The 9,480-nt window shown below is 37.4% G+C and overlaps 1 pseudogene; it reads right to left on the reverse strand.

The window, feature by feature from the left end:
- Positions 1-3,031: 3,031 nt before the first annotated feature.
- On the reverse strand, positions 3,032-5,684 carry LOC144288466 (aldo-keto reductase family 1 member B1 pseudogene; annotated as a pseudogene).
- Positions 5,685-9,480: the final 3,796 nt, after the last annotated feature.

Consider the following 9,480-nt stretch of genomic DNA (forward strand, 5'->3'; position numbering starts at 1 on the left):
ACCTTTCTGAGGGAATTACCAAATTAAAGTAAGTTTATATTCCAAAAATGTGGAAAGGATAGTATCAGATCCTTCCTATCCCTGCCTGCTTACCCTCTGGGCCTCTAGGAACATCTTGAGTGCTGTTGAGTGCTGCTGGGTTAGTTTGGTATGGTTTGGGGGGTATAGGTGAGTGTTTTTCAGATGGGTCGATGGGATTTGGGGGTGAGAGACAGAAATACCGGGAGTTGCCATCTTCAACAGAAAAAGACACAGCAGTTACAACTCCTCTTTCTCTTCTGTGGTTATTCAAATACAAAGTAAACACTGTAAGCTACTGTCTTGAAAAGGAAGTTATACAAGCAGAAAGAGAGCATTTATTATAAAAGCAATAAAACCTAAAGAACTTGTGCTTTGAAAAATGTGATACTTTACACAAGTTTAAAGTGATACATTACCGTATTTTTCATTTCAGTGTATGTTATTGTGAACCGAACAACAAACTGCTGTTTGCTAGGCACTGTGCTTGACCTTTAAAAAAGATATCATCTCATTTAATATTCATAATGTTACTGTTGTTATTTGTGCTGCACATGTATATAAAGAAAATGAAGATCCTTTAGAAAAGTCAAATACTTACCCAAGGTCACATGACTGACAATGTATGAACCATATTTTAAGTAGAATTTTCTGGACTCAATTGCTCTTTTCATATGTGCTGCTTTCTCCCCAGTGGATGTTATTGAATTGAGCTTGTAGTAAAGTGGTGAGGAGATGAAGGGTACTAGCTTTGGGACTATTCCATCCTCTACTAACTAGATGTGATGAAAGAATTTGGTTCCATTTAAGTTAAGCTCAAAAATGAAAAAACTAATCAGTGGTGTGAGAAATCGCAATAATGGTTAGAGAAGTAACTATTGGGAATGGATATGAGATGGATTTCTGGCTGGGGCACTGGTAATCTTATTTTTTGGATTAGTTGGTGGTTAAATGACTAAGTTCACTTTTGGAAAAATTTAATGAGCTGTACACTAATGATTTGTGAACTTTTCTACATGGATGCAATACTTTAAAAGTTTTGCTTCAGTTGACATAATTCTTATGAAAATTTTGATTAGCACGGTACATTTTTATAAGAACATCCAATGCTGCTTCCAAAATAAAACTAAAACTAAAACACAAAGACTAATATAAATTCGATTGTAGCACAAAAGCCTCTGACTTTTTATTAATTTTTTTTCAAAAGTAGAATATGCTACCTTATGAAGCAGTGAGTTTGCTATCACTAAATCTATCTAAGGTAAAGATAGCAACATTCCTATTAATAAATCTTAACAGGGAGTCATTACAGGGTGGAGGTGGACAGAATGATTTCCAGGGAACTTTCCTACTCCAGGAGATATAATTTTCACCTTACAATGAATAAACATAAGCTCCCAAATGTGTTCTAACAGATAATTTTCCAAACACTGTTCATCAGTGAGCAAATAATTTATACTTTCGAGCTGATTCCACCTGAAAGAACATATATTTCTCACTTCCTTATATATTAGATAACTCTTTGTTATATGATTTAAAAATATAGATGACTAAGCTACTAGGCTAAGCAAGAGATTATGCCTAGACTTCTTTTTCATTCTTAAGAAAAATCTAAAAAAAATCCAGAACAGTTGACTACGTTACTGGTAAAAGATGATTTGCCATAAGAAAATTTTAAATGATGCTAAACATATTCATTCACTGTACCAGGAATGCCTTATGAAAAATTAAATTCTATTTATTTCTCACCTAAATAGTCAGATCAGATATGCATAATATAAGTATGTGTTCATATAACCATCATCATGTATATTTCATATTACATAGCAAAGGAATCTTTAGAATGGATACTGATTCAATTTGTGCTGAATTTGAGGTTCATGAAAGGGACGGAGTCTACTTTTAAGTCACAGGACTGTCTTCTCCTGATTGTCAAATCATTTGCAGATAGCAATCATTCTTAAAAATTTGGTTCAGAAACCTGAGAGGTAAATTTCGTACACTCAACACAATTAAATATAGCCATGCACAAATTTAACATATAATTTTAGAGAATTTTCGGGTCCTTTTCCACCCACTTACCCTGCAAGGTCAACATACGACAGATTCCAAGCTCCTAGCCCAGTAAACTACTATGTACAACTATGACAACTGCAACTAAGTAATGCTGACAGTCTTGCTGGCTTTGTTATGATATTAAACACTATTAGTCACCATGCCCTGCAAGGCAAATTCAGCTTGAGATTCTTTAAGTTGTAACCGGGGCATTAAGTATTCATCTTCACCTAAAATTGTGCCAAGCATTGCATAAAGCAAATACATATCTCTGGAACTTTGGGAGAAATCCATAGTTAATGCTAGATTTTTGCCTATGCTAAGTAATCCAAATGGCAGAGGACCCAGAAAGGTCAATTAAAAATTTACTATTATTAGGTTATACCTGTCTTTGAGAAGCTTACTTTTTCCTTCTAGGGCTAATGCTGGATTCATGCACACCCCAAGGTAAGAATCTAATTGACCACTTAGATATCAGTGTTCTATATGAAGGATGAGAGGTTAGCCTTGATGCTTGCTTAACAACCTTCAAACTCTAGATTTCTTTAACCCTCTTTTTTTTTTTTTTTTTTCAAGTTCACAAAAGAACTCTTTATTTGAGGCAAGAAGTCTGGATGAAAGGGTTACCGTTCCCGGCAGCCAAAATCCAGGTGATAGTGGCACTATTTCAACTTTGTAGATTCAACTTAGTCAGAAAAGGGTGCTGGGGTCCTACATTCCCCAGCTGGACAAGAAGAAGGCCAAAACTGGAAGAGGCTCAAAAAAAAAAAAAAAAAAAAAAAAAACTGGAAGAGGCTCTAACCTACTGAGACTGCTCTTGAGACCCAACAGCTCGTGGGCCGAGCCCTCATGGGCCGTCAGCAGGTCACCGACCCATCACCGAGGGGCAGAGGCCACACTAGGCTACATAGGAGAGGAGGGATGTGGGGCACCTGGGGGGACAGGCACCCACACAGCTTCAGAACTCCCCGGTGAAGGGATAGTCCTTGCGGGAGGCATAGACCCTCCAGTTCCCATTGTAGTTGAGTAAGGTGGTCATGTCCATGCTGCTCAGCTCGAAGTCAAAGACCTGAAAGTTCTCTGCAATGTGCTCGGGTGTCATGGACTTGGGAATCATGACCAAATTCCCCTGCATGGGGAACTGGATCAGAACCTGGGCTGTGGTTTTATTGTGCTTGGCTGCACAATGGCTGCACAATCAATGGCTTTTATTCTGGGGATCCTCTAACAGGGAAGGGTCCTCAGGCTTGGCCCAGGGCCTGTCGGGGGGCCGAGGGGACTGTAGGCGGTCACCAGGATGACTTTGGCCTGGCAGTACTGGATTAACTTCTCCTGGGGGAGGGTGGGTGGCACTCCATCTGGTTGACAGCAGGCTTATATTTTAAGCCAAGTTAGTTAAGATCTTCTCAATTTGGAGATGGTTGAGGTTGGGGACTCCAATGGCTTTCACCAGCCCTTCATCCACCTCCCCAGTGTCCACAAAACTGGTGTTACTGGGAATGACATTGCCTTCCCCATCCAGTGGGAAGTATTCCTTCCCGGCCTTGAAGCCCGTGGAGCAGTGAATGAGGTAGAGGTCCAGGGGGTTGAGCACCAGGTCACCCAGCATCTTCTGCAGGCCCCCTTCACCATGTCTTCTCATGGTGCGTGTGCTGCAACTCATTGAGGATGGAGAGGTCCTCACGCTTCACCCCCTGCCCCTTGAGCTTCTCCTGGACGGCCAAGCCCACTTCACGCTTGTTCTGCAACTTGTGAGTGCAGTCGATGTGGCAGTACCCAAGGTCCATCACGACCTTCACAGCCTCGGTCACTTTGCTGGGAGGGGACTTCCAGGTGGCCAGGCCCATGATGGGCACCTTGATACCATTGCCCAGCACGAGGTGGCTGGCCAGGACCGCTGAGCTCCGCAGACCTGTGCCCGGAGACCACCTAAATCTGTAATTATATGTTTTTATTTCAATCAAAGGAGTTTAAAGCACATTATTTAATCCATAGAAATTAAGCACTTGGTGCTTAAATATTATACTAGTTTTTCTATTGTGAATTAAGCTAAAGAATGAGGACGCTACCTTTGGTGACAAAGTCTTCTGCTGTAACATGATCAATTACCTACACTGAATCAATCATTCATCTCTCCATGAGATAAATGACACATACCTTTAAAAATTTATCTTCATCTGGCAAGGTTTCCACTTTCTTCTGATTTATCTGTGCATCCTCTATTGGTAGATGTGCACATTCGCAAAACATTTTTTTCAGTAATTGGCATCTGATGAGCCAATCTGTGTCTCAAATTATGTTTGAAGTACTGTCCTTTAACTAATAGTCCTTTAAAATACTAAGTATCAATATTAGTACTAAAAATATCATATAATTCATTTTTATAACTTAATAATTCCCAAATAAGAGTATAGCAGAATCTCGGAGGGAGAGAGAGGACAGTGTAAGATATTATATTTACCAAAGGCAGCAAAGGTTAAAAAAGGTTGAGCGAGTCTGTCATAAAGAAAAATTATCTGGACACTCTGGAGATCTTCCATCAAATGGAGAAAAGAAAGTTCACAAAAGTTAATTGATTTAAAAAAATAAACTGGATCTAGAACAAATGAATTTTAATGACTATTTTTTAAAAATGATTACTTTGTTCATTTCTAATTCTAAAGCTAAAAGTTGGTGAATGGGTGGGATAATATGGAGAACACTGGACTGAAAGCAAGAGAGGTCTGAGCTCAAGTCCCAGCTCAGTTACTAAATGATGGGGCCTTCATTGTTTCAGATTTCAGTTTTCTTTTTTTTTTTTTAATTTATTTTTTTATTGGTGTTCAATTTACTAACATACAGAATAACACCCAGTGCCCGTCACCCATTCACTCCCACCCCCCGCCCTCCTCCCCTTCTACCACCCCTAGTTCGTTTCCCAGAGTTAGGAGTCTTTACGTTCTGTCTCCCTTTCTGATATTTCCCACACATTTCTTCTCCCTTCCCTTATTTTCCCTTTCACTATTATTTATATTCCCCAAATGAATGAGAACATATAATGTTTGTCCTTCTCCGACTGACTTACTTCACTCAGCATAATACCCTCCAGTTCCATCCACGTTGAAGCAAATGGTGGGTATTTGTCATTTCTAATAGCTGAGTAATATTCCATTGTATACATAAACCAGATTTCAGTTTTCTTATGTGAAAGTGAAGGGACCAGCCTAAATGATCACTAAGTACCTTAAAGTTCTACTAGTCTATGACTTTACTAAATTTTTATATCATTTTTTTATAAAAGTATTTTATAGACTCTGTACAAGAAAAGCCCGGGGGTGCCTGGGTGGCTCAGTTGGTTAAGCGTCTGATTCTTGATTGTGGCTCAGGTCATGATCTCAGGGTCATGAGACGGAGCCCCACATCAGCTCAATGTGGAGCCTGCTTAAGATTTTCTCTCTCCCTCTTCCTGTGCCCCTCTCCGTCACTTGTGCATGTGCTATCCCTCTCTTTCTCTCTCTCTCCTTAAAAAAAAAGCACATAATAATTGAGGGATGATAACTATGATTCTTTCTAACTAGACATAAGTTCCTGACTCCCTGGCCCTATAGCCAACAGACTCACAGATCATGCATCTTCACCAATCTTTACCAGAATCACTTGTGCAGTATCATTAATCTGGAATCTCTATTCAGTAGATCTGATGGTGCACCTGAGCCTGTGTAGTTAGAGCACCTCTCAGTGATTTTGATATGTGTCCTTGGTTGAAAAAATCACTCTTCCAGGCTCTCTTTTGACAAAATGTTTCTTGGCTTTAGATTGCAAAGACTTATGCCAACAAGGGAAACAAATGTGAAGTTATAATTAAGCTCAAAAAAGTTTATTTCTTTCTTAGCCATCTGAAGATAAACTCAATATTTCTTTTTTTTTTTAAACACAATATTTCTGATTCATGACTTCCACTGGATTGGAGTTTATAAATGCTAGATATTTTAATTTTTTTCTGTGACAGTATCAGGTAATAGGAACTCAGTTGGCATCGAGATAGAATATGTGTTAAGCAAGAGGAACACATATGGATATTTTAAGCTATATGTTTAAAAATAATATATAAGCACATAACAATATCCAAATAATGAACTTTTAACCTCTGGTATCTTTCTTTGCTCCTCGAAATTCACTTGCCATTTTTTTCACCCTTTTCCATCCTGCTGTGTTAGGAGACTGAATCGTAATGGCCCCTGTAGCCTCTGGCCAACATGTAGCCCTCTAAGTCATCACAGGAAAGGAGAAGAATACAAATAAGTTCAGTGTATTTTTGTTCCTGGATCTCTCCTGGCAAAAGTCTTATTTGGTTGGCTGTGTCCCTTGATCAAAGATCACTGTAGGGAATTCATGGCACTCTTTGCTTTCAGGTTTGGATGATTGTCCTTTCCTCATCCCTTGGAGGATGGTAACAAGGATGATGCAACTGGCCCCCAGCCTACTGCACTAGCTCTTGTGGCTTCTCTGCATTTATACTTTACAAACAGACCCTTGTGAATAAGCCCTTCTGGAAGGAATTATCTTATTTTGAGCTTGACATCAATTAATTTTCCAGTTTCTGGACTGATATAGCCCTTTATGTTAAAGGTACATTTGAGAATCTTTGATTAATACAAAGAAAGTAGAATATGTGAAAACTTGAGCATTGTTAAGAAAAAAGCCCTAGTTCTGTTTAAAAAAAAAAGTACGCCTAAGCAATTGAAGAAGAGTATTATGGTAAAAGTCCTGTTAACACTGAGGTAGTGGTGAATATGAGAAAATGGGGTGTTGATCTGATCTATGATACAGAAAAGAACAAGGTGATGTGAATTTTAACTGAATACAAACACCAAGTCACAAGGCTGAAACCAGTAGCGTTTCTTTACATGCTCCAGAGACACTTGATTTGTGATATTGCATTCATCTGGGGGCAGCTCATTAACAGAATAATATAGGTAAACTGGAAGGAGTTCATGAGGAGTAACCAAATGATAAAAAGCGCTGGAGGACCGACATGTGAGAAGAGATTAAAAAGATGAAATCACTGGGCTTTAGCTAAATGGTGACTAAGGGGGAACATTCAAGTGTCTACAATTATGTAAAGGTTATAAACTTCAAAAGAGAGGCAGTGATTACCACAAATCAAGGCAGCGCTCTGTGTAAGGAGACAAATTAGGAAGGGAAAAGCTCAGTTCAAATAACAGGACCATTTTCTAATGTAGAGCTATTTTGCGTCTTATAAAGTTAAGTGTTACATGCTAGAGTCTTTGAAAAAATTCAAATTACAAATTATTACTTTAATATATATTTGGACTCTCCATAGTTTATTATCTATTGATGCAGCTTAGAAATCAGCCGTTTGCAAGCATATTTAGAAATAAAAATAATGCCTCTTACTATAAGTTTTGTGCTAGACATTTAACATGCAGCTCATTTAATTGTTAACATTGCATTTTAACAATTAAAGAAAATGAGGGTAAAAAATTTTGAGCAAAATTCATAACATCAACTAGCTAGTAAGTGGCAAAGACAGAATGCAACCCCAGGGGGTCTTTATCTCTCTGCCTCCGCTTATAACACTGGAATAGTTAGATTACTTTGATACATCGTTGTATCTATAAATTTTCATTCTTCTATTATTTACATAACTATATGGATTATTGACTAATCCTGTGAAGTATTTTGTTACTGATTTCCTTGAATACCTAGTGATTTATTTTAGGTACCTTGGAATATGGCTACACAAGGTTCATGGTCATTAATTTTGCAAGGGATAGCCATTTTCCATTCTTGAAAAATCCATAAGGTCGCCACTCATTCTTGCTACATGGATGAGGAAAATCCCAAATAATCTCATTTCCTTATTCTTGACACCACTCGTTTTTAATTTTAAAAAAGAATTTCCTGAGCCACTATTTTATGTGATTAAAATTGTCCAGTAAGTTATAATGTAATTACAAAGCTGTAATTTTAAAGAAAGGCTGTTAGGCAGTTCTCTTTTTCTTAAAAAGATCATCACCTCTCAGTTTAACTTAATTAGTTGAAGAATAGGAGTCTCCTTTCCCCTATGACCCTCAACTTCTATGATCAGAGATAACTGCTAACCATTTCTTCCGTGTCTCTCCAGGAATTTTCTATATACATATCTGTGCACACTTTCTTTTCTCACTTAGCTGTTTATCTTGGTTATCTTTCTGTATCAATATATAAAGTGTTACTATAGCCTTTTTAATGGCTATAAAGCATTTTATTGCATGGGTGTCCCATTATTTACCCAGTTTTCTGTGGATGGATATTTGGATAGTTTCTAGAGTATTTAAAATAATTCTGTTATGAACATATAGATATATTTATCGTTGTGTACTTATACTGATAGAATAAATTTTTGGCTAGAACATTTCAGGGTCAAAGCACATGTATGTTTACATGTTTTAATAGGAATTTATCTGATTGTCATCTCTACAGTGGGTTTTACATTAACACAAAAATATGGTGGCCTAAACAGGCTACTCACCCTTTAAAACTCACATCAAATTCCCAGGATATCATGGTATTAACTTCTGCTTTGTGGGCATAAAAATGGCAATTTGCCAAAGATGAACATTTTATTCTACATAAATATTTCACTCCTCAGCCAGACTTACCATTGCCCATTTATATTCTCAAGTCAATAACACATTACTTATGTATATTTTTCCATAGCTTAATTAAAAGAAACTTGCTAATGTTTCAAATAACGGATTTGACTAATTATTTGTTCTAGGCCTTGGCTCAGGCCATTTCTTCCACCTGGAAAATCCACCTCACTCCAGCCCTGCATGTCTATATCCTACCTACCCTTCATGGTTTATTTCAAGTGATACCTTCTTCATCTAAATCATGTTTTCTCAGGACTCCCAGCACCTCTATTTAACCCCTTAATAGCTCACATTTTACACTGTAAATCCCTGTTAAATAGTAGCTATCATTATTAGGCAAGAGATTTTTCTAGCTCTAGAAATGTTCTTTTTTTTTCTCTCATGTCCACCCTTGTCTGCTTCAATGGATTGATTTACCTCAAACTACATGTCAGTATTGTGATACTACTTTCATTTTCTTTTAAAATAAGTGATCCATGTTTTTATTTTTAAGATCAACTGGTTAAAACATTTTTTTTTAATTCTGAAGTCTCAGATTTTTCAACATAGCAAAAAAAAAAAAAGATTTAAAGTGTCTTTTTGGAACTCAGCTCATAAACACATGCAACTTTAAAAACTGAGAGTTAAATCTGAAACATACTGGTGAGAGTAACATGGATACTATATTAAAGGCCTTTGGAGGCAAGCTAGCATAGTTTACACGCCATTGAACCTATTTATAGAGCTGACTTCTTTCTGCAATGTCAACTGTAACATAATACTTATTTTA

This window comes from Canis aureus, chromosome 18 (assembly GCF_053574225.1).
Source record: "Canis aureus isolate CA01 chromosome 18, VMU_Caureus_v.1.0, whole genome shotgun sequence".
NCBI lineage: Eukaryota > Metazoa > Chordata > Mammalia > Carnivora > Canidae > Canis > Canis aureus.